Here is a 27,310-nt window from a genome sequence, read left to right as displayed (position 1 = left end):
AGGCCTTTGCCATTAGGTTATTTTTACCCTCCACCTTCTATCCAGAGAAGTATCAGATCCACTCCTGTACTTCCCCCATTCCAAAATAGGGACCCCGCCCCATTGACTGGAGAAATTTCCGCTTCTCCTCACACAGATGCTCTTCCAACAGTTTCTCTTTAGACGGTTACAGCCACTTCTATATTCCGGTTAAACCGAGCTTGGGTTGAGCTAAGGGTGGATTTGCAATGTTTTTTACCCTTAAACTGAATGGTTACTTAACACAGCTTGAGTCAGGCTGTCATAACTGTCTGATAGTAGAGCTGTCAGCGCCACAAACGCCTAAATTGTTATTTTTTAGTTTTTATAACTCAAGTGAGAGTGACCTTCCAAATCAATATCTTGCTTGTCGAGAGGATTTTTTTCAAACATAAAGAGCTGACCATCATACTTTTGAGGTCATTCTCATGGGCGATTTTAATATTCACCCGTGTGGTTTATCATGTGCTATGGATGAATCTGAAGGGCCCCCATATTCGGTCCTTACACATTTTGAACACACTAAGCAAGGGGAGGCCCTTGAGAACCTTCTGGCCACTATGAATCTTTACGAATCCGGTTGTGTCGATGGAGGACCAAGGGCTCCCACATTTAAAGGAAATGACGCTGGTACAGTCATAGACTATATATTTCTATTAGTTTTAGTTTTATACAAGGTTTTAATATATACGGTTGGGGCCTCTGTTTTTAGTGATCATAACCCCGTGATACTAGAGGTAGCTTTAGAGGATCTTTTAGTGTTTAAATAAACACAGGTTATGGGAGCGAGCAATGTGGTATTAAAAGACCAGGGCAGAAGCCTAAAATGGGCATAGGTGGTACCAGAAAGCTTCCTGTCGGAAGTCCTGTCCAAGGTAGATACCGAGGTGGCTATCTGTATGGATATTTTGGCACCGAGCACTAGGATAGTGGGGGCCTTTGACGTTATCTGTAAACAAATAAACAGCAACCTGTTGACCCAAAATAGACCCGGCAGACTCAAAGATAAAAGATGGTTTGATAGCAGCTGTTCTTGGGCACATTCTGCTCTACTCAAGGCCCTGAAAGCAAGCCCTAGAAATAGGGAACAGATTTAAAGTCTAAAAAAAACTTACAAACAGGCTATCCAGGTCAGGAAGCAGCAGATTAAAGAGGATGCCAGGGGCAAACTTTTATCAGTTGAGGTTCTGCGGGATAGTGGGAAATTCTGGTCGACCATCAACCAGACTTTTTTTTTCAGATGAGGAGAACACCCTACTAGAATGTAATATCCCAGATGATCGGTGGTTAGCCCATTTTGGGAGCATTAATGGGCTCCAGAAGGGAGAGACCCCCTCAATGACTACCCCTTTCCCACAACCAGCTGGCCCCATGGTGTTCCAAGCCATAGATGTGGAAAGAGCAATTGAGGAGACTCGGAAGAATAAGGCACCAGGCCCAGATGGGGTTCCTGTTGATTTGTACAAGAGCGCCCCAAAATTCTGGGCCATGATTCTGACAAACGTCTTTAATGCATCAGGTCTAAACTCATTCCCTGCCTCATGGGCTATATCTATTATTATTCCGTTTTTTAAAAAGGGTCAAAGGGGAGACCCCTTCTGTTACAGGCCTATCTCCCTTATAGACTCTGCTATCAAAATCCTGAGAAGAGTCATCCTGCGTAAATTGACGGATTGGATGGAGGGTAGAGGGGTCCTTTCAAACGCCCAGTATGGTTTTAGATCAAAAAGAAGCACCCTCGATCAGTGACTCAATTTACAGCTTTATGGACCTCTCAACAGCTTTTGACCTGGTGAACTGGTCAAAGCTGTGGCAAATTTTGCTGGATTTAGGCATTGATCCTCCCCTAGTCAAATTCCAGGCCGACCTTCATTGCGGCCTTCTAGCCTCGGTTAGGGTTAGCCAGGAAGGGAGATGTACTAGCCATTTTAAATCAGAAAAGGGGGTTAGGCAGGCATGTATACTGGTGCCTCTCCTCTTTACGTTATATATTAACGCTTTAGAGCCTGCCCTAAGGGAGGCAACTTTGGATGTGCCGCGCACTGGAGATACTGTGATTCCGGTTCTCCTTTACGCGGATGACGCCGTCCTTTTGGCTCGCTCTGGGGTGGGACTGAAAAATTGCTGGATACCTTTGGGAATTTTATGGAGTCACTGGACCTGAAAATAAACACAAACAAATCTCAGGTTATGATTGTGGGGGTTCAGAGTAGAGAGGAAAAAGACGAAAACCTGTTTCTGTCGCGGAGAGGAGGTAAAAATGGTGCCCGTTTTTACGTACCTAGGGCTCCTCTTTTTTTTTTTTTCTTTATTTGAGCAAGAACAAAATACATATATCAGTAATAAACCTTCGAGGAAACTAGAACATTAAAATATACATCACAAATTAAAAAGAAAAAATAGAAGGATAATAATCACAAAATTTGTAGATACAGCAGAAGGAATAAAGAACTAATAAGTGTTTACAGAAAAGAAAAAAGATCACTTCATACGTTTGTATACATAAGGAAAAATAAAGATATAATTCAAATCATTATAATGTATAAGAGTTCATTTTGTTATTATACCATCTAGTAATAGGAGCCCAAATCTGAGTCCCAAGTGTTCTAGAATTCCTTTCTCTGGTTTTATAAATGGCTATCTCATACTTATAAATTCCCAGGAACCGGCATAACCACATTTGGAAAGTAGGGGCTTCTGAGTCTTTCCAGCGGGCAGCCAGTATAATTCGGCGCACTGCCATACCCAGAAATACTGAGGATAGTTCTTCCCTACTATACCTCGTAGATTCATCATGACCCAAAACATATATCGTCATTGAAGTTCTTAATTCGTGTCCAAAAATTTCAGTTCAAAATTCTGAGATCATTGTTTTAATTAAGTCTAACTTGGGGCATTCGGCAAACATATGAACGAGATTCGCAGGAGATTGACCACACCTTGGACAGTTGTCGTTTGTCCGGAGACCCCATGAGAATAATTTGGAAGGTGTAAAATAAAAATCATAAACTGTTCTGTAGTACTGGGCTTTTAAATAGGAGGCTAAAAATAATTTAGATGAGAGAATCAGTGAAGTGTCAATGTCTATATTCGGGTTAGCTGGTTTAGTAGCCCAGAGTGTCTCGACTCGCTCTATGTCGTCACTAAGATTTTTCATTAGTATTTCATAGATGGTCCCTATCCTAGTGGTTCGCCTATCTATAATTTCGAAAAAGGGAATATTATCTAATTCGATCTGTGGTATGTTAAATCGAATAGATGAGTGGATTTGAATATATTTTAAGAAGTCGGTTGGGGGTATCTGAAAATTTTGTTGCAGGTTCTCAAATGTAGGTGTAGGTCCCTGCCCAATAAAATGACCCAAAGCAATAATACCTGATTGTTCCCATCTTCTAGAGATGTTGTCATTGAGATACGATGGTAAAATCGAGCTGTGCCAAAGAGGGGTGTATTTAGTGTACTTTGGTATGGCTAGATTTTTGATACCTGTTTCCAAACCTACCACGCATCAACTATTACCTTGAATTTGTTTTTTTTTAAATATGAAGGCTCTACCTGTCTTAGTAATAGCCCTCTAGCGCTGTCTCCCAATATTAGTTCATAAATTGAAGGTATGCATTGGTGTGTTATGGAAATGGCTATAGGTTTAGTGTTAAATAGGGGAGTCATTTGCTGAATAAGAGTTGCCCAAAGATACAATGTCAGATTTGTAATGGCTAACCCTCCCCTATGTTGAGGTAGCGATAAGAGTGGTAACGCTCTCCTGATTTTGCCAAAGTTCCAGATAAACTTTGACATACTAGCATCAAGAGCCTTGATGATATTGTCCTCAACAATCAGGGGAATTGCTCGAAATAGATATAGAATTTTTGGGAAGATGTTCATTTTAAGATAATTCCCTTTACCTATTATTGACAACCGGAGATTGTTAACTCTGGTGAGATCTGTTTCTATTTTCTTAATCAGGGGATCATAATTGATCTGTGTGATTACTTTAATTGTAGGAGATAAGACCACACCTAGATATGTAGCCTGGCTAGTTCTATAAGGACTCTCAAAAACAGTATTTTCAGTGCACAAGACCATGGTTTTATCCCTATTCAGGGAGTATCCTGAGTAGGAACCGAACGTCTGGGCAATTTGCTCTATTTCTTGAATGGCCTCGGTGGGGTAAGATGTTAATACCGCCACGTCGTCGGCTTAGGCTAGAATTTTTGTGCTAGATGTTATTGTAATTATAGGTTCTATTGCTGGAGATATGAGTAGTTTTAATATTAAAGGGTTGATATATAGAGCAAATAGGATTGGGGAGCACGGACATCCCTGCCTCGTGCCCCTTTGGATGTTAATAAACTCTGATTCGAAACCATCTATGGAAAGTTTGGCTCTGGGTTCTACATAGAGAGCCTTAATAGCTTTAATATAGGCCTTTCCAAAGTTGTTTAATTCTAATATTTCCCACAGGAACTGCCAAGAGACACGATCAAACGCCTTCTCGGCGTCGAGCAGGATCATTGACATCCGGCCCCCCGTAGCTCCCATGATGTCAAAAAGGGAAATAGCTCTCCGGGTGTGATCTGTTGTACCCTTGCCGGGAATAAAGCCATGCTGCCACGGGGAGACAAGACGCTCAACAACCCTGCTCAGCCGGTTAGCGAGTATCTTGGCATAGAGTTTCGACGAAAGAGGGGCCCCCAACAGAAACATAAAAGCAACGCCCTCGCAAGATCCACCTTTGCCCTTATGGGTTTTACAAAACGACTGGGGGCTAGACCAATGGAGGCAACTCTAAAGGTGTAGAAAATCCAAGTGTTTAGTAATTGCGACTTATGGAACAGCAATCTGGGGTTACACGCCACAAGATCAAATCCAAGTGGTTGAAAATAAATTTTTAAGATCTTTACTATCTGTGCCACAGTCTACCCCAACTTTCTCTATCCACACGGAGTTGGGGCTGGGGTATGTTATAGATGCATTGAAAATTGCCCCGTTGACTTGTTGGCTTAAGACCTGGCTTAACAAGGAAATCTCTTTAAACCATATGATCCTTAAAGATTGCCTTGCCTTAGAAAGAGCCAGTAAGATCCCATGGTTGGCTTACATTACATCAACATTCTCAAAACTCGGGCGACTAGAGCTCTATTCTTCCCCTGAGTGTATAAAGAAAGAAGATGTAAACCAGATAAAAACTGCTATGGTAAACCTTCTTACATCTGTGAGGGAGGAAATGGAAATGAGAAAGCCTACTGTGAGAGCCAATTATGCCCTAGTATGCTCCCCCGGTCTTGAGCCCTACTTGAATTTAGTAACTCGTCCCTTTCATCGGTACTTGTTAACTAGATTCCGTTTTAACCTAATTCATTTTTCTTTGGGCGTTTTTCCAAAATGGGGCACCCCTGATAACTCTGAACCCTGTAGATGCGATAATCTGTCCGCACAAGACACTTTACATTTCATTATGTTCTGCGAGTACAACTCAGACCCTAGGAAAAAGTATGTGTTGCCAATTTTAAGGGAGGCGGGGTTTATACAGGTTAGGCCTGCCCTTCTGTATTTACAACTGCTGAGTAGTGCGCGCGTTACATTCCATGTCACTAGCTTTTTAGTAGCTGGAGTGCGGATCAACAAGAAGAGGTTAGGTGCCCCGAGTTTTATAGTTTGATCTTGTATGCACCTGGGGGTTAGTCTAAGATGTATTTATATAAATGAATTGTTATACTATTATTATTATGCGCTAGTCGTATTCTGACAAATTTTTATATTTTTAATTGTATAATGTATAATGGTCATTGTTTACATTTGTATGGATTGTACCTGTGTCTTTTTATGATCTTAATTTATCGAATAAAAGCGTGTTGACTGACTGACTGACATCTGTGTAATGAAGTGGGAAGCAGAGAAATACTTACCACCTCCAGGGCTGGTATTCTATCCATCTGTGGACCCCTATGTATCCATGTACCCCATCCATCTGTGCACCCTTATGTATCTGTGTACCCCCCTATGTCACAGGGGAGCTGATATAGACAGGTCATTTCTCTCTGCGGCTGCTCCCATACCTGTTCCCCCCTAAATCACAATGAGCTGATATAGACAGGTTCTGTCTGTCAGCTGCTGCTCCCATATCTGCTTGTGACGACTAGTACATTTCATAGTTGAGACATCAGTGTAATGTACTGGGAAGCAGATATCTACTTGCCACCCCCAAACCTCATGTTCTATCCTTCTGTGGATCCCTATATATCTGTATCCCCCCATGTCATGGGGGAGTTGATATACACAGGTTCTGTTTGTCTGCTGCTCCTTTCGTATCTGCTTGTGACGACTAGTACATTCCATAGTTAAGACGTCTGTGTAATGAACTGGAAACCAGAGTTATACTAGCCACCTCCCAGGGCTGCTGTTCTATACATCTGTGGACCCTATGTATTTGTGTCCCCCCCTATGTCACGGAGAAGATAATATAGACAGGTTCTTTCTGTCGGCTGCTGCTCCCATACCTGCTTGTGATACTCCTTCTCAATTTGCAAAAAGTTAGAATGACCTGTATAAAATATGGACGGCTGATAGGATATGGAGAGCAGTCAGTAGATCTTTCCACCAGACTTAAAAAAGGGCTGGTGTTCTATCCATCTATGGACCGCTATGTATCTGTGTACCCCCCTATATCACAGGGAGCTCATATAGACAGGTTTTAATTGTCTGCTGCTGCTCCTATATCAGCTTATAATGACTAGTACATTCCATAGTTGAGACATGTGTAATGAACTGGGAAGCTGATATATATTTGCCACCCCTTAGGCTCCTGTTCTATCCATCTGTGGACCCCTATGTATCTGTATCCCCCGTATGTCACGGGGAGATGATATAGACAGGTTCTGTTTGTCTACTGCTGTTCCCACATCTTGCTTGAGACTACTACTACATTCTATAGTTGAGACATCTGTGTAATGAACTGAGAAGTAGAGATATACTTGCCACCCCACAGGGCTGCTGTTCTATCCATCTATGGACCCCTATGTATCTGTATCCCCACCTATGTCACGGGGAAGCTCATATAGACAGGTTTTGTTTGTCTGCTGCTGATCCCGTATCTACTTGTGACGACTAGTACATTCCATAGTTGAGACATCTGTAATGACTGGGAAGCAGATATATATTTGCCACCCCCCAAGGCTCCTGTTCTATCCATCTGTGGACCCCTATGTATCTGTATCCCCCGTATGTCACGGGGGAGCTGATATAGACAGGTTCTGCTGCTCCTGTATCTGCTTGAGACGAGTACTACATTCCATAGTTGAGACATCTGTGTAATGAACTGGGAAGTAGAGATATACTTGCCACCCCTCAGGGCTGCTGTTCTATCCATCTGTGGACCTCTATGAATCTGTGTACCCCCCATGTCACAAAGAAGCTGATATAGAAAGGTTCTGTCTGTCTGCTGCTGCTTCCATATCTGTTTGTGAAATTCGTTACCAATTTGCAAAAACTTAAAATGACCTGTATAAAATATGGACGGCTGATAGCATATGGAGAGCAGTCAGTGGATCTTTCCACCAGATTTAAAAAGGGTTGGTGTTCTATCCTTCTGTAGACCCCTATGTATCTGTGTACCCCCCTATGTCACGGCGGAGCTGATATAGACAGGTTCTGTCTGTCTCCTGCTGCTCCCGAATCCGCTTGTGATGACTAGTACATTCCATAGTTGACACATCTGTGTTATGAACTGCGAAGCAGAGATATACTTGTCACCCCCCTGGGCTGGTGTTCTATCCATCTGTGTACTCCCATGTATTTGTGTCCCCCCCTTGTCACCGGGGAACTGATATAGAAAGGTTCTATCTATCTAAACAGTTGTATGTCAGCTATGTGACATGTCATCACAAAAAAGTCTCCAAAAAAGTCCTACAATATAAGAAGAAGCGAAGAGTCAAAATACATAAATGACTACAATACAGGTATTCTGTCAAAGTGGAATGCTAACATGGATATTCAATATGTTGCAGACAATTCCATTGCTATTGCTCGATATGTAACGTCCTACATTACAAAATCAGAAAAGACGGAATTTAAAAAAAATGTGGGGAGAGATTTATCACGAGAAGACACTAAGTAAGAAATTATACAGTTACAGTTTGAAAATGTTATCCCATCGAGAAATCAGAGCAAATGAATGCTCAGATCGGTTATCATCAGCAAGTCTATACTCCAAATTTAGAAGAATCCTTTATGTGAGTCTAGGTTTTGCGGTTTTTCACCATTCCTGGATGTTGGCAGTACATCATACTCAAATGCGAAAGTTAGTGAGAAGATTGTATTATGAAAAAGTCCAGCAATTTAGTTAAATGAGTTGAACAGTGCTCTTTTGCGAGGGTCAGTATCAGATGTGAAAAAGGTTTGTGATGATATTAAGTTTTGTTACTTTGGACCTGAAGAAGAGAGTGAAGTTACTCAATCATTAATAGAAGAAAATGTTGTAGAGAATGTTGAACATAGTTGTACAAAAAATTTTGAAAATTAAATTATAAAGTTTAAGTTGATTTCAGGTGAAAGGCCTCATTTTTCTTGTATTTGTTGTCACCGAACTCACTACAAAAATCAGACTGGGACTGTTGATCTGTATTTAAAAAATGAAAAAGAAAATAATGATACGTGGAAGGAACTTGCACTTTATTTGTTGATAGAGAATTGTTTTGATTTGGGTTCTAATCACTTTATTTGTAAATATTGTTATAACAAATTAGATAAGAATAGAATGCCTGCTAGAGCTGTGCATAATAATTTAGAGTTCGTTTCTATTCCTCCAGAACTGACAGATCTCAATACCTATTAGTCTATTCTCATTCAATGTGTGCACAGGTTTCAGGCTATTGTTCGTATGTACCTAAACAGGTAAATTGCATCCTTCAGATTTATAAAGAGGATTAAAAGGAAAAGTTGTGTATTTACCGTTAGATTTAAAGAAAAATATTGAAACTATTGGTGTAGACAGTGTAGAAAGTGAACCACTAGTCATTCTTGTTGATAGTGTGCCGACTAAGAATAAAAAAATCTGGCAGGAGTTAGTGGATGTTAGGAAAGTGCAAAACACAACAATGTATTAGATAAAAAACAATACATACTAAAAGAATGTTTATATAGGAGAAGAAGAAATAGTTTTAGCAGATCATACTGAAACGTGAAGAGGACAAATTAACAAAGTGGATATGTTAAGATGTGAAGAAATCTATGAACATTACAGTGAACCCCTATGTATCTGTGTACTCCCCTATGTCACAAGAGAGCTGATATAGACAGGTTCTCTTTGTCTGCTGCTGGTCCCGTATCTGCTTCTGATGACTAGTACATGCCATAGTTGAGATGTCTGTATAATGAACTGAGAAGCAGAGATATACTTGCCACCCCTCAAGGCTGGTGTACTATACATCTCTAGACCCCTATGTATCTGTGCACCCCCCTATGTCACCGGGGAACTGATATAGAAAGGTTCTGTCTATCTGCTGTTACTCCCGTATCTGCTTGTGATGACTAGTACATTCCATACGTGATACATCTGTGTAATCAACTGGGAAGCAGAGATATACTTGCCACCCCCAATTCTGCTGTTCTATCCATCTGAGTTCTATCTGTCTGCTGCTGCTATCGTATCTGATCTGAACAACTAGTACATTCCATTGTTGAGACAGAAAGTACAGATGTTTTAAAAAACAAATATATTGGATACATATTGCCCAAATGAAAGGCATCATCTTGAGAACATGTGTCTCTATGAAGTGCTGCAAAATTACACTTTATACGGATTACTACAGAGAACATCAATGATGAAAAATATAGAGTCACAAGAACCTGACTTACGACACTGCTGATAAAAGGGAATTTTACTACTTAGCCCTTTTACAACTATTCAAACCATGGCATTCAACACTGCAATTACTTGGAGATTTCCAGAGCTATGAAGATTCCTTTAATACTTGTAAAGATAGCATACAATGCAGTGCTTTTGCAAATTATGTGAAAATGTTGAACAATGTAATTGATCAAAAAGCTACAATTACAGCTGAGATTGCTAGAGACAGTTCTCAAGAAAGCCAAAGTTCTACTGCACTGAGTCAAGATCCACTAAGACAACTAATTGTTGAAAACGAAGTAGCAATCGCCATAAATGAGGTGAAAACAGCAATGTATCAAGCTCAAGAAGATGTAACAAACTTAGCAAACTTGGAAGAACAACTAAATGTTCAGCAAAAACAAATATATGAGCAAGTGAGACAACAGATTGACCATAGATTACTTCATGAAAAGAAAGAGTGCTCATGCACGTCATTTCAACCTTTCCGAATGTATGTGAGTGGACAAGCTGCAACAGGAAAAAGTTTTTTAATTAAAGTAATTACAACTTATCTACAGAAAACGGCTGAGTCGCATTTGTCTTGTGTTGTCTCTGCTCTAACTGGGTTGGCAGCACACAACATTGAAGGAATTACTTTACATAGTTTACTAATGCTACTAGAAGAGCATGACAACAAATTAGAATACAACAAGCTAGCTGGAGAAGCTTGTTGTGAAGTTTCAAGAGTTTTGAACAAAATTAACTTCTCATTAGTGATGGGGTAAGCATGATATCAAATTTAATGCTTGCCTTTGTGCATTATTATCTGCAATTTCCATATATATTTTCTCACAAACTATATTTTCATTTGGAAATAAATTGAAAAGTAATCGAGTCTGTAAAACTTGCTTGCCATGTTCTGTCAGTAGTTCAGTTCTTATATCTTGGAGAATAATTCCATAATCAACATCATTTGCCTGTTGCATATTTGTAATGAGTTCTTTATATTTAAAATATGACCAAATGTTCACGTTTCCAACACTACCCAGAGACTTTCTGGTGTCTTCATGCGCAAGTGTTTTAAATACTGGTTTTCGTTTTACAGGAGTCAGTTGCAGTAAATCTCCAAAAACTATGACGTGTTTTCCTCCAAATAATACGTCATACTCTGTTTTAAGAATTTGCTGTTTGTATGACATTCAGTCAGGCAGCTCCCTACTGCGCCCCTCGCAATATTGAGACCCTTGGTCAGCCCAAGTCACCTATACACAAGGCCTGCACTGTATAGAAAGCAACTTCCCTTGCAAAATGTACTAACCTATATACATACTCATAGGTACAACTATATTATACTCTTAATTACTCCATGCTCATCATCTGTGTCCAAATATACTAACAATAGATTCGATTCCCATGCACAAAATCATCGAAAGGAGCAGACAGCCTAACCACGTGACGAAATAGACTTCTTCAAAGAAAAACAACTTGCAAATATCTCAACACAAGACGACAAGACTATGGAAACCATTTCAATCTACAGCACTACATGCCAAGAACAAATGATTGCTGAGTAACTGACATTTTCCATCTGTAACATGTAAAATCTATCAGAAGTAAAGAAACATGTTCTCAGTGAAGTAAAATTAGTTATTCTGATACATTGAAACTATTTTCATAACTTGTTTACTGTTCTATCACTGTTTGTGGTCCTCACATTTAATATTTTGAACTACACTGAAACTGTTTTTACAACTTCTTTACTGTATTATCCACCTTTGTGGTATTCAGATAAAATATTTTCTGATACATTGAAACTATTTTAAAAACTTCTTTACTGTAATTTCAGTGTTTGAGATACTTAGGAAAAAAAAAATTAAGATACATTGAAAATATTTTTACAACATATTTACTATAATATCAGCCTTTGTGTTGCTTACTATAAAATCTATTTAATATTTATTTAGTAAATAAAGGAACAACGTTTGTACTTGTGGAAACTATTTTGAAAACACACTATTTTCGGACACTTTGAAACTATTTTAAAGACATCTTTACTGTAATATCAGTGTTTGACGTGATCAGAAAAAAATAATTAACATAGAGTGAAAATATTTTTACAAGTTATGTAATGTAATATCGGCATTTTTGATGCTTACTATAAAATGTATTTAATATTAATTTTGGAAATTAAGGAACAAAGTTTGTACTTGTAGAAATTAATTTGAAAACATTCAATAAATATTCACAATAAATAAATACTGCATCAATATGCATTGTATCAAGTGCTTTATTAAAAATATGCAGAAAAATGATCCCTTTAATTGTCATAACGCACACTGCCAGACAAGAATAAGCAGTGCAACTGAACTGTATTACAGAAAGGTAGCAAGCATGCAATGTCAAGATTGGGTATTAGCATAGCATACAGAGCTCACATATGAACTGCTTTCCCAGCCTTCTCACTTTTTCTCTTGAAGTGTTGATAAGGTATTTCCAATAGAATTTTAAAGGAGAAAGTAAAAGATAAAGAACATAAGTAGGACATTATAGTGCAAAAATTGATAAAAAAAGACAAACCAAAGTCTGCATGTACAATGGCCAGTGGAAGCGTTTTGACAGCGTGTACACCCAAGGTGGTGTACAATATGCAATATCTAATAGCGGTACCACCACGCACAGAGTGGGCATGGGCACATGAATTGATGGATTATATGGGCTTGGACTATCAGGAGAAAATACTTTAAGAGGACCAGCTCAAGTAAAGACATTTGATTGATAAGACATAGCAAAGGAGGTGGCAACAACGGGGAGTAAGATCCATGAGTGGTGGAGACTGGGTTTCTACATCTATGTCTTACCTACTATTTTGCAAGCTTAAGACACAGTAACAACCAGAGTCCCTTACTTTGTGTCCCCCCATTATTTTGTCAATTAGGGTAGAGGGGGGGAAATGGAAAACAGTAAACAACATATTTACAAATATACTGGTATGTTCAGAACACTAGATCAAGAACTGAAGAACAAAGGTCACAAATAAAAGAAGAAGTTACACGAAGGAAGGCTACACAAGAAAGAAGACAGATCTTGTACACAAACAGGTAAGTCAGGAAAAGAACAACAAGTGAACAAGACTAAGAACACTGAAATGAACGGACGCTGTGGAACAGATTGCGATAAGACGTAGAAAGATACTGTTAAAAAAACAGAGTTCAAATAAAGAAAAGTTCAAAAACATGTCATACGTGATGAAAAAGATGTTGGGGTAACACTATTGTCTAACACTTTTAATAATGCTCCCGGGATGGGCCCCCTTTGGTCAAATTAAAACAAAAATGCTTATGAAGGACACCTTTGGAGAATTATATAATACATTGGAGACCGTGAAGGAAGCCGCCATGGTCCCAGCCGGCTCCCCGCGTCCTACGAAAGGCAGCATTACTTTTCCTCAGGGAGAGCAGCTAACATGCTGCTCCCCCTGAGGAAAAGCAATCTGCTTTCCTATTTGAAAGTTGAAAGAGAAAGCAGGTTTCCTGCTCTCTCTTCCAAATAGGAAAGCAGCTTGCAATGGAAGGGTGGTAGCCGCAAGACTCACGCCCTGCCATTCCAAACAGCAGTGTCCTAGGGGTGGACACCCCGGGACACTACAAAACCCGGCCCTGCGGGGTGGCTGTCCCCAGGACCATCTGCGGCCCCCCTCCCGCACATTAAAAAAGCCCCGGGTTTGGCAGTCCCTGGGGCTGTGGAGGTCCTACAACCCCGCCACCCTTTTTAACAAGCCCCAGGTAGTGGCGGTCCCCGGGTCTGCGGGGGGGCAGTGAGCCCCCGCCATATCTTAACTTAGAGCCTATTTTATCACCTGTTTTGTGTTTTTAAACTTGTGGTTTTTTCCCTGTCCATAATTGCTTCCATTTTAACATGTTGAATTGTGGGATTTGAAGTCCAACCTCTGTAGTTTATCCCTCTCATTCCTTGGTGACAAATCTGTTTTCCCTCCAAATTTCTCCTTTGCTCTGTGCTGAGACCTGTATGTTAAAACAGTGCAGCCCCAGCCACCATTTTGTGTTCACAAGCCAGTAAAAGCAGCCCCCCTTCCCCTCCCCCACCCTCCCCCCCAGCAACAGGGATATTCTACATCAGAGGGTGCTTCTGTGAGCTGTTTAAGCTGTGTTTACTAGGGCCTGTGCACTTCGTTTTTTGACCAGCAGAGGGAGTAAAGTGTTATTCAAACAGTATTTTTAGATTTCAATTTAGTGAGGCCTTTACCTGCAGTAGCCCAAAGTGTGGATTGAGCCTGTCTGTCTCCTAGGAGATTCTGAACAGGAAAAGCTGCTCCCCAGCCCCAAACCCCCAGACCAGCAGACCATTGGCTATTCAGCTACCAGGCAAGTTTGAGCCCTCCTCTCACACCTGCCCAGGCCCCTTAAGGCCTTACTGGGTGCACCCCAAATCATTATCCTCCATCTTGTTAGTTGCAGCCTACCTCTGCCCCAGGCTGCTGTGAGCAGAGTCCAGGAAGTGGTAAGGAGACCGACTAGTGCTGTCTCTTCCCTAAACAACAGTTGTTTAAACAACGATTTTCTCTTTCTGTGATTACTATCTTTGCCTGTGGTTGTTACAGTTTAAAATTGTAGTTTTGACCTGCCTGTGATTGCATATGTTATCACCTGTTTTGTGTTTTTAAACCTGTGTTTTTTCCCTGCCCATGATTGCTCCCATTTTAACGTGTTGAATTGTGGGATTTGAAGTGCAATCTCTGTAGTTTATCCCTCTCATTCCTTGGTGACAAATCTGTTTTCCCTCCAAATGTTTCCTTTGCTCTGTGCTAAGACCTGTATGTTAAAACAGTGCATCCCCAGCCACCATTTTGTGTTCACAAGCCAGTAAAACCATCCCCCGTGCCTCCCCCCGCCTCTCCCCAGCAACAGGGATATTCTACATCAGAGGGTGCTTCTGTGAGCTATTTAAACGGTGTTTACTAGGGCCTGTGCACTTCGTTTTTTGGCCAGCAGAGGGAGTAAAGTGTTATTCAAACAGTAGTGTTAGATTTCAAGTTAGTGAGGCCTTTACCTGCAGTAGTCCAAAGTGTGGATTAAGCCTGTCTGTCTCCTAGGAGATTCTGAACAGGAAAAGCAGCTTCCAACTCCCTGGCCAGCAAACCTTGTCGGAGGTGTCTGGGACATTATATGGTCTGCTAGTGGTTGGTACATGTGTACACTGATTGGTGGTTGTATCTGGTGTTTCTATTGGATTAGGGTTAATGTCCTCATTGGTTGGGTATTTGAGGGTTCTTATTGGTTTCTGGCTCTGTGATTCAATCATTGTAGGGTTGGAACTAGGGCTAGGGTTAGGATTTCTATTGGAAGTAGGGACTAGGGCTTCTTATGTTATTGGTTTTTGGGAGTAGGGTGGGGCTAGGGTTAGACCTTTAATTGGAAGTAGCGACTATGGCTTCTGGTGTGATTGGTTGCTGGACTAGTTTTGGGACTAAGAGTAGGTTTAGGCTTTCTATTGGAAGTAGGAACTAGGGCTACCTGTGCCATTGGTTGCTCGGACTTGGGTTGGGACTACTGGTAGGGCTAGTGCGTTTATTGGACATAGAGATCAGGGTTTTTGAACTGATTGGGCGCTTGGACTAGGGCTAAGATTGGCTGTAAGGTCCTGGTCTCCTATTGGTTCTAGATTGTAGGGTTAGTGTTGTGATTGGATAGTGTTAGGGCTAGGGTTCCCATTGGCTGAAGGGCTCACCTGATTACTAGGGCTATAAGAGGCCAGGCTTATGGCGTCTCAGCCCGGGCCGAGAGGCGAAGGGGGGAGAGAACAAGGGCTTTTGCCTGTTTGAGACTGTTAAGGGCAGAGAAGACAAGGGCAGTTGCCTGTTTGAGACTGTTCGAGACTGGTCGGGACTAGGGCCAGAAATGCTGCCCATTTTCCCATTCAGTAATACCCAGCCCACAGCATCCACATCCACAAACAGAGCAACACACTCACACCAAATGTACACCACGCACAACAATATGCACAGATTAATGTACCAGCATGCACCACAAACCCAACCAAACCACACCTACACACCCTACTATCCCAACTACCACACATATCCACCATCACCTACAAACAGTACACAACTCTATCCTATACCACTAACCAATACACTCATCACTAACACAACGCCAATCAACACCATACATAACAACATCACATTCAGACACACTCTCCCTGCTGTAATTACACCTAACAGACCACCGTTTATCACTAACAAACATATAATCATCCTTCCATCAGTTGTCCAACAAACACCCTCCTATCCCTTCTACCATAATAACATTAACTCGCAACACACACACGGCACGCCACCAAACTTTGTAACTCTTGCAACAAACTAGTCTAAGATAAACACTCTCACCTCTACTTCATTCACTCCTACACACAACATACACTCTCCTCATAAACACATCACCACCCCCTCTACGTCACAACCTCCTCTCACAAACAATACTACACAACCAAATCCATTGCATGAAACATATACATCAGCACCCCTTTTTACTACTCCTCAAAAGCAAAACATATCACACACACCAGCACAACAAGATCTTCAAAGCGCAACACCTCATAATACTTACCATTATAAAATACAAACATATACCCACCTTTCAAACCACACAAAGGAACAAACTCCAATGCCAAGCTTTCACTCTTCCACCACACCAAACACAGATACAGCAATACAGCACCTCTCTTCTAAATGCCTCTCATCCATTGGACAATTTAGAACATTACTACATGACCCACATGCTGCACCACCTCCCCTGACTCATACACCTTCCACCTTAAACACACGCAAAAAATATAAGCAACATGCCACACCTCACAACTTTGCTTCCCCATGTCTACTTCACAACAATGTTGTACCACAAAAGCAACACAGCACTCCAACTCACTCTCAAACACCAGCTCCAACTCATACACACGCAGACCCATCAAAATGTCTTCTTAGCATGCTGGATGAGGAATACGATACATTACAGCTACACGATTGCTACCCTAATACAGCTAATACCAGCTTTAAAAACACACCTGCTACAAACCCACACAATACTGATTACTTTTCTACAAAACAAAGTCCCACTATCACCAAAGGCCACTCACTAAACTGTCTACTAATAAATGCTCGATCCCTCTCTAATAACAAGCATCACATCTAGGACCTTTCTCACCGATGCAAAATCATACATACTATTCATAACTGAATCATGGTTGGGAGAGGATATGGCTCCAGTCCTGCATGAAGCCATTCCTCTAGGCTATCAAATAATCACCCAAAATCGTATGGCCAAAAAAGGAGGTGGTCTAGCTGTTGTATTCAGCCAAACAATACATATCACTAAATTTGACATCTCCATAAAGAATTGTGAGGCTCTTCTAACAAGATGCAATCCTACACGTCTTCCTCCTGTAACTTCCTGCTCCTTTACATACCTCCATCTAGCAAGGCAACATTCCCAGAAGCACTTCTAGACACAGTCTCAAACCTGATAACAACGCACTCCAACCTATGCATTCTAGGTGACATTAACATTTGGTTTGATAAACCCAATATGACCCATCCAAAAACAATAATCCCCGGCCTAGACACATTGAACCTGCATCAGATTGTCCACAATCCAACACACACGCTGGACATATCCTAGATGTCATTTTTGCTAATACTGAACTAGTTACCTTTCAAACTATAACTCCAGTCACATGGTCAGACCACGACTTGCTTGCTTTCCAACATAAAACAACGTTAAGCGGCTCATCTAAAAATGACCTTACATCCATCCACCTATCGGCCGTGGAACAAACTCAATTTGGAACAATTGGAACACAACTAACATCCAGTACAATTCTGGAAACCATAAATTCTGTTCAAAATCTATATGAGTGGCTACAGGAAGCTTTTGAAATCCTGATACCACTCAAAACCACACAACAGAACAAAAGAAAAAAGCGCCTTGGAGAAACATAGAAAAAAAGCATAAAACAACAAATTAGAAAGCTGCAACGTACCTGGCTCAAAACAAACGCCAAACAAGACAAACTTCACCTACAGAAAATTAACAGATTATACATTCTACAGAAAACTACTCAAAGATTTGGCTCTTCCCCACATAAGCACCATACGCAAACAGAAATTTACAGCATATACCTCGGTATATAAGCATTTGTTTTCACTATAGATATGTACCTATCATTGTGTATTACTTTGTATAAACATGCAAAATAATAAATAAAATAAGAGAAAAAATAATAATAAATAAATAAAAATCATATTTGGTCTACATGTACATACTTTCATTGTGCATCTATGTACCTTCCATGTACTTGGATCTGTGTGTCTGTTACCTTTCTCCTGAAAAAGCATATCCAATGCACTACCCTATTTCTCATCCTGTGCCTCTATCAATATCTTTAATCTACATATACTTACCTCCTTTATGTATCTATATACTTTCAAAGTACTTATGGATCTATATATTTATCACTTTCTTCTAATTTAGCATTTCCAATGCACTACCCTATTTCTCAGCCTATACTTCGCTCAATATATCTTCTAGCCAAACCTTCTGACTCATCTCAGACTTTGTTCTATTACTCCTTCCAATGCACTACCCTATCTCTCATCCTATACATCTATCAATACATCCTCTACATCAACTCTCTCATTTATCCCAAACCCCATACCACTACTAGGATCACCAAAATAACCCTTTCTAGACTCTCTCCTACTCTACCCCTTCTTGCATCATCTGACACCTCTTTTTACTATAACGATCCCCTTAAACAAACCTTTCTAAACTCTTACCTCTGACTCCTCCCCTCCAAAACTCCTTTCTACTCATCCAAAAGCCACCTCCTACTGCTAAGACCTTAAAAAAGAAAAATAAACCTTCACTCTTTTATCCCTTCACTATCCTTTTCAATCATAATTAACACACTAAGATGTTCACTTCTCAAATTCCATATTCAACTATACTAATATACTACCCAAATAACTGAACATAACTAACATATCCACTACTCAAATTACTTCATATTTATACTATACTAATTTTCAACACTAATCCTTTAGGGGTTCCGGAGTGGCGTGCTACTTGCCAGAAAAGCGCTTCAACACCCATCAGGGGTAACATGTGCTATATGAATGCCAATCTTTCTTCCCCTTTTATCCCTCAGCTAGTCTTCTCACTCCAAGTAGCTGACTAATATCCACCACTGAAATTACTTAATTTTTCACCATATTAATTCACCACTAATCCACCACTTTAACTGTAATTTTGAAAGAAACTACTAAACAGATTGACACCAGAAATGGGAAAGGCACAAGTCGGAACTGAGGACTACCTCTCTGCCAAATATGGTGTTAATCCGTTCAGCCGTTCGAGCTGTAGCCGTGGCGAAAGGTCCTATGGGAAATTGCATGGGGAAAACACAATTTGAGACCCCCCTTTTTTCTTGGCCCCCACTTCACCAATCACCCTCAAACTTTCAGGGAAGGAGCGGAACTGAGCTGTCCAAAAGTTTGGTAAATTTCAAAATGATTAATCAATCGACGCCAAAGTTATTGCCAATAGAATGTTGCAGATTTCCTATTAATAGGTTCTAACTATAACTACCTACTGGCGACCGCCAGTAGGTAATATATATATATACTCACTGAAAAAACCATAGGTTTCAGGGACGTTATAGTTAGAATTTATCATTTAAAAAACCTTAGAAATTCACTGAAAAAAACACAGGTTTCTAGGATGTTATAGTTAGTTGGACATTTCACTCGAACAAAACCAGAGAAATGTGGCCGTTATAGTTAGTTCAGCTAACTATAACTCGCGCCTCCGCAATGCACTGCCGATGATGTCACATATTAAATTATTCATGACATAGTCAGTGACATCACTGATGACATCTCAAATTACACCACTGATGACATCACTGATGACATCATCCAGTGACTTTGTGTTTCTATAAAGTTTAAATATGTTTTATATATATACCAAGTTGTATTGAAGAATGAGTGGGTGTATAAGTGTCTGGATGGATGATTTAGTAGGTGCGTGACTGACTGTATAAGTGAGTGATTAAATGTGTCTTACTGAATGCAAGGGTTAGTGACTGATGCAAACATTCACACAGTTTAGCTTGACAGTTGGGTGTGTAAGCAGTTGCATGGGTTGGTGTGTTTCTAAATAAGGATCTACAAGGGTTATTGATTGGTTGTCTGAGTATCTGTATGTGTGCCTGAGTGTCTGTGTGGGTGGGTGGGGGTGTGTGACTCTGTGCATATATGTGTGAGTGAGTGATTGATTCACTGGGTGTATGGGTTCAAGAGTGCATCTGTCAAGGGATATATGGGTGGATGAGTGTGTGTATGGGTGTGTTGGTGAGGGAAGGGATGCCTCAGTGGCACATGTGTGAGTAACTGCATATATGAAAGGCAGTATATGTGACTGTTGGAGTGTATAAATGACTATATGTGAGAGTGAGTGATTCTGGCTCCATTGGTCAATGTGTGCTTATATTAGTTATTGTATAAGAGTGTAAGTATGTGTTAGTATATGTTTGAATAAGTGATGTGGTGTGTATATAACTGTATAGGTGAGTAAATGGGAGTGTGATTGATTCTTTGCATGACTGGCTAGGTGTGTGAGTAACTCTATGGATGAGTGACAGTGTGTGAGTGTCTGTATAGATATGTGAGTGCATATGATAATGTCGTATTGATGGTTGACTGCATGTATAAGTGACTGTATGGATGAATGAGTGGATGTGTGTGTTGACCTAGCAATTAGTGAGTGGGTATGTACTAACTGGTATTGGTGTGTCTACGGTTTCGAAAATGGTAGTCTATATTTTAGAGTGGGTAATATAAGGTTATATTAGGGTATAAGGAGGTGCATCAGATTATCACATGGATGATGTCATCAGTGATGTCATTTGAGATTGTTAGACCTGTCAGCTCTTTGGGTGGTCCCTCCTTATTTTTTTTCCCTTTTTGCCTCCCATTTTCTTTTTGTCCACTACATTTTTGGTGTTGTCCTTAGGTTTCTGGGCGCTCCATGATTATTAATTAACCATGAAGCGCAGGTGCTCCTCTAAAATGGAGGAAGAGTAGGTGTTCCATCTCAAAATGGTGGCCTGCTAACTGTCAAGATTTACCTCACAGCTTTGGGCCATAGGGATGTCAGGAGGGGTTCCAGAACCTTCTGGTCCACTCTAGACACTCTGGGCCCAGGCTATATAAGATAGAATGTTGGGAGGCCATTTTGTGGGGTGAGGAGTTGTGAATGGAGAGAGATCAACCGGGAGTACAGGCTGTGGAGTGAGGAGGCTGGCACATTGTGGAAGGGTTGACTGCCTTCAGGGGCTGCTATTCTGTTATGTGATGCTACCCCTAGTCCATTGACCTGACCCCGTGTGGACATTTACATTTGAAACAACGTTACCCCAGAGGAAGACCAGTTTGTGGACTAAGAAAACTTGACCGGTCTGGTGAGGGTGAGTGGGGCTACCTCACTCAAAGGTCTGAGTCTTGGTGTAATAGCCCCCCTTTTTTTGTAACATTACCACCCCGCGCCTGGCTTGGCCCGTCTCCTAGCTGCCTGCTGTGTCACGCTTGAGCCTGTTAATTCGTGCCCCAGACTGACCTGAGCTTCCCGTGCTCTTGTGGCATCACCGCCATTGCCCAGGCGGATCTTCTGTGGAGGTGGCGTGGTTCCGGTGAATTGGGGCCGGCAGCACCCTTGGCGATTAGGTCCGCATGGTCTGACAGGAGGGAATAGGAAAGAATCCGGGGCCTTGTGGAATGCCAGTTTTCCCACTGAGGAGGACCAGGGGAAGGCTCGGCGCTGACGGGGTGTGCGTGGCACTGAGCAAGCAGTCATCAGGCAGCGGACGCCGTAACAGAGTCCCGCCCTGACGCTGACTGGAGGAGGAAGCGGGGCGGGCCTGGAGAAGGCGCGCCCGTCTTGAGGGAGGAGTTGCCGAGGAGGTGCGCTAGCTCCCCGGCGAGTATTCCACCTCTGTGAGGGTGAAACGGGAGTGGCACGAAGAGAAGGAGGAATTGCTGTGGAGGCGCGCCCTGCCCCCAGTGGGGGTCCTCTTACCGGGGGCTTGCCTCTAGCATTGGGAGAGGAGAACGAGAACGAGTGAGAAATCCCTAACTCCTCCCATCCGCCATTCATTGAACAGTGTCCATGAACTTCCCCAACAGAAGTAAGCAGGGAATTAAGTCAAGGGGGAAAGGTGGGGGAAAGCACGACTCCAGAGTTAACTGCTGAACCACAGGAGTAACGTACTTTTCCTATGTGATCTGAAGGTCCAGGAATCAGGGCATAGTCTAGTAATCTACAGGTGGCAAGTTACTTTCTAAGACTCAAGTACTCTTGCCGTGTAAAGTCATTAATACTATTGCTCTGCTGAAGCTAATGTATGCTATAACTGTATAGAACAAAGGTTTTTTGCTATTAACTTTATGCCTGCATAGCTTGATGTATATTTCTGCCTTAACCATTTTTAGGCACTGCTCAGTTGGACAAACAATTCAGCTACATGTGCGAAACAATTTAATGAGGTGTCCTGTTAATTTGCCTCTAGGCCTTCTTAATAGCCCCTAAAGTTGAAATAAGGGTTGGCCTGAAATGAAGTACATTTTAACTTGCTGTTAGTAAGGTAAATGAGTAAGGTTCACTAGCACGACATGAACTGTTGCGATAACTTGTGTTTCAGGAGACAGGAATTTTAATGTGGTGAGTCAATATTGCTGATGTAATTGAAAACCAAATTTAAAGGAAAGATAAAGCTTTTCTACTTTTTCTAAAGATGGTGTGGTGTCATTTTCTTTTTAAGTGGGGGTGCGCTGAGTTGCTGTGTTGAGTGAGACGCAAGTACAACACAATTGCCTTGAAGTTAGGACTTTCCACTTGGTGCCAGGCTACCCTAGTCGGACCGGTGACCCCGGGTCCAACATATTGGTGTTCAGTGGTGGGTTTAGGGCTTGTGCTTGCGTTCACTTGACAGCGACCCAGTGTGTACCACACACCCTACACCTGAATTTTTGTTTTCTTTCTCTGATTGGAGTTTTATCGTAGTTGGTCTCTGTAATTGGATATTTTTGATTTTTCCAAATTATCCCTGTCTGGTAGTGGTTAGAATTAGCTCTTATTTGACGCCTCACTCTTGAGAAACCCCAAATAAATGTCTGAGGGCCCGTCTGGTAAAATGGTGTTTGAGTTGGCTGAGTTAGAGACTTACTCAGTGGCGCAATTTAGGGAATTTTGCCAGGAGAAAGGGGTGTTCTTCAAGCGTGGTGCAAAGAAACCAGAACTCCTAACCAGCTTGAGAGCATGAGTAGCAGCTCACCCAGATGGGGAAAGGGGGAGGAAGAAGGGGATCATGACACCATCATAGAAGTGGACATGCTGTACCAAACCGAAGGGGGGAATCTGTTACCAGGTCCTGGGACACCTTTGAGGGTGGGCAGTAGTGTGTCTGGAAGGAGCCTGTCCTCAGCAGAATTAGCGGACAGGAGGGAGAACAGACAACTAAAATTAGAGTTGGCCCGATTGGAGAAGGAGCGGGAGGAAAGGAGGTTTCTCCATAAACTTACTTTAAGGGAGTTAGACCTCAAAGCTCTACAGATAGGGACCCCAGTAATCCTATTGGTGGCAGCGTACCTAAGGAAGTTACCAGGGAGACCAGAACCTACTTGCCCAAAGATGTAGTCGCCAGTTTTAGTGTAGGAGACGACATTGCCAAATGGTTGGCTACCTATGAGGTTTCATTAAGAGCCCATGGGATTTCAGAGAGTCATTGGGGGGGTGGCCTGTATAAGTACATGCCTCCAGTGGGGAGGGATGCTCTTTTAGCTTTGGAGCAGGAGGAACAGACCAATTACCCCACAATGAAGGTTGTCTTAATCAGGAAGTTTGGGCTGACCCCTGAAAAATATCGGCAGAAATTTCAGAACAGCCACAAACTAACTACACAAAACTGGGTGGACTTTCTAGACCACGCTAAGAAGGCATTAGAGGGCTGGGTGCAAGGCAGTGCGGTTACCGATTATGAGGGGTTGTACAATCTGTTCCTGAAGGAGCACCTCCTCGAGAAATGTTTTCCAGAGCTGCGTCAACACCTGGTGGACTGTAAGCTGACTAGCCCAAGGAAGCTAGCAGAGGAGGCGGACATCTGGGCTAGTACCCGGGTGTCCTCAAAGGGAACTGGAGGGGATTCCCAAAGGACTGGTCAGGGCACTCCCCAGAAGAAAGAGGGGGGAGACAAAAAGAAGGAGTTCTCGAAAGGCCCCCAAAATAGCTCACAAGGGAAGGGGTCAGGATTCACTCCCAAGGTTACCCAACAAAAACCCCCTTATCCGGACCGAAGTCAGCAGCCTAGGGTTGTCCGATGTTATGAGTGGGGTGAGATTGGTCACTATAAGGGGGATACCAAGTGCCCCAAGAGACCACACCCTCCCACTGGAGGAAAAACCCCTGGGGTGGCGAGTGCAGTGCTCGGGGAGGAGCTGCCCCTAGAGAAGGGATGTGAGTGGGCAGGGCTAACCCTAGTGTCCCTGGGAGACAGCGAGATGGTTCCTAAGGTCCATATGCCTCCAAATACCATAACGTATAGGCAATGGGTCACCATCAATGGTCAGAGAGGGGAAGCTCTGAGTGACACAGGTGCCAGTATGACCATGATACGGAGACAGTTGGTGTCCCCAGAGCAGGGAATTCCTAACGTACTCCACCCAGCTGTGATGGCTGACGGCAGAATAGGTCACTATCCCGTGGCCAAAGTTCCTTTTGAGTGGGGAGGGGTCGCGGGCCTTCTACGAGTTGCAAGTCGATTGTCTGTTGGGAAACGACCTTGAGCACAATGCTTGGAAAGAGGTGGAATTCCGGACACATACAGAAATGCTGGGATCACCTGATTGGACCTGTGCCAGCACACGGTCCGCGACTGCCCGGAGTGGGAGTTCACAAGGGCTGGAGCCTGGAACAAAGGCACAGCCAGCTGCCAACAAGGAGAAGATCCGAGGACAGGGAAAACCTGCCTCGTCATCCACACCCCGTGAGATGGATGGGGCATCTGAAGTGGTGAACCCGGAGTCCACGGAGGGGGATGTTGTTTCTCTGGAGGACCTGCCTATCCCTGCGGAGTGGCATGTGGAGGGAGGACCTACCAGGGAAGAGTTTTGTCAGGGGCAGAAGGAGTGCCCTACCCTTGAGGGTCTGAGGCGGCATGCCGAAGCCCAGGCAGGAGGTAACATTACAGGGAACTTTCACATCTACTGGGAGGATGGCCTTCTCTACTGTGAACCCAAGGCTCCGGTGCAGGGTTAGTCACGGGCCTTGGTGGTTCCTCAGCATTACCAAGCCTTTCTCTTGGAGTTGGCTCACGAGATTCCTTTGGCAGGACACCTGGGGCAGGACAAGACCTTTGCCCGGCTTGTCCCCCATTTCTATTGTCCTCAGATGAGGGTTGCATCCGACACTTTTTGTAGGATGTGTGTGTCCTGCCAAGCCAGTGGGAAAACAGGGGTTAAGCTGAAGGCTCCTCTGGAACCATTGCCCGTCATTAGCACCCCCTTTAAAAGGGTGGGCATTGACATTGTTGGGCCATTGGATCCACCAACTTCTGCTGGTCACAGGTTTATCCTGGTACTGGTGGATCATGCTACCCGGTACCCAGAGGCTATTCCTCTGAGGACCGTTACTGCACCTGCGGTGGCCCGGGCCACGATGGGAATTTTTACCCGAGTGTGTTTCCCCAAGGAAGTTGTGTCCGACAGAGGGGCCAACTTCATGTTAGCATACATGCGGGCCATGTGGAAGGAATGTGGAGTTTCTTATAGGTTCTCCACCCTTACCACCCCCAGACCAATGGTCTGGTGGAAAGGTTTAACAAAACCTTGAAGGGCATGATCAAGAGTCTGTCTGAGAGCCTGCGGAGGAAATGGGACATCCTCCTACCCTGTTTGTTGTTCTCACACAGGGAAATGCCACAGAAAGGAGTGGGCTTCAGCCCCTTTGAGCTTCTGTATGGGCACCCTGTTAGAGGACCTCTCAGCCTGGTGAAAGATGGATGGGAAAAGACTCCCAGGAGACTTCCCCAGGATGTGGTGAGTTATATGCTGGCTTTCCGTAGCCAAATGGCTAAGTTGTGTGAGCAAGCTTCTGACAACCTTGAAGCCAGCCAGGCAGTCATGAAAGAGTGGAATGATCACAATGCTCACCCTGTGGAGTTGGAGCCTGGACAGAAGGTGTGGGTCATGGAGCCTGGAGAGCTTAGTGCCCTCCAGGATCGCTGGACAGGCCCCTTTGAAGTGGTTGAAAAGAAAGGCAAGGTCACTTACTTAGTGGATCTTAAGACCCCCATGCAACCCCATCGGGTGCTTCATGTCAACCGCCTCAAACCCCACCATGAGAGGCCCGAGGTCATCTTGATGATGGTGACCGATGGGACAGAGGAAGAGGAAAGTGAGCCTCTCCCTGATCTCTTTGCGTCCCAAGAGAAGTATGGGTCGGTGGAGGGGGTGATCTTCTCACCATCCCTGACTCCCGAACAGCGGAGAGACTGCCGTCAAGTCCTGGAGCAGTATTCCTCGCTGTTCTCCCTTATCCCGGGAAGGACCCACCTGTGTACCCCCATGATGTGGACACAGGGGACAGCCCACCTGTGAAGTCCAAGTCCTACTGGCTGTCAGATAAGGTGAAGGCCAGCATCCACAGTGAAGTCACTAAGAGGCTGGAGCTGGGAGTGATTGAACCTTCAAGCAGCCCTGGTCCAGTCCGGTGGTTCTGGTACCAAAAGCTGCCCCGCCGGGCACCACTCCGGTACTCAGGTTCTGTGTGGATTACAAGGGACTGAATTCTGTGACAAAGACTGATGCTCATCCAATCCCAAGGGTGGATGAGCGCATTGACCGGCTGGGAGCTGCCCAATATCTAAGTACCTTTGACCTCACATCAGGGTACTGGCAAATCTCCCTTACAGATGGAGCAAAGGAAAGGTCAGCCATCTCCACTCCTGAGGGCCACTACCAGTTCTGTGTGATGCCCTTTGGGCTCAAGAACGCCCCTGCCACTTTTCAGCGGCTGGTGAACCAGGTCCTCTCCGGTATGGAAGCCTTCTCTGCTGCCTATCTTGATGACATTGCTGTCTTCAGCAGTAGCTGGGAGGACCATTTGTGTCACCTTCAGGCTGTCCTTCAAACCCTGAAGCAGGCTGGCTTGACAATCAAGGCCAGCAAATGCCAGATCGGGTAGGGGTCGATAGTGTACCTAGGCCACTTGGTGGGCCGGGGTAAGGTGCAGCCCCTCCAGGCTCAGATTGAGACTATCATGGCCGGGGAACCCCCCAAGATCCAAACTGAGGTCCAAGCTTTTCTGGGCCTCACAGGTTACTACCGACGCTTTGTCAAGG

The sequence above is a fragment of the Lissotriton helveticus genome, chromosome 3_1 (genome assembly GCF_964261635.1).
Source record: "Lissotriton helveticus chromosome 3_1, aLisHel1.1, whole genome shotgun sequence".
Lineage (NCBI taxonomy): Eukaryota > Metazoa > Chordata > Amphibia > Caudata > Salamandridae > Lissotriton > Lissotriton helveticus.
This window is presented reverse-complemented; position numbering follows the sequence as displayed.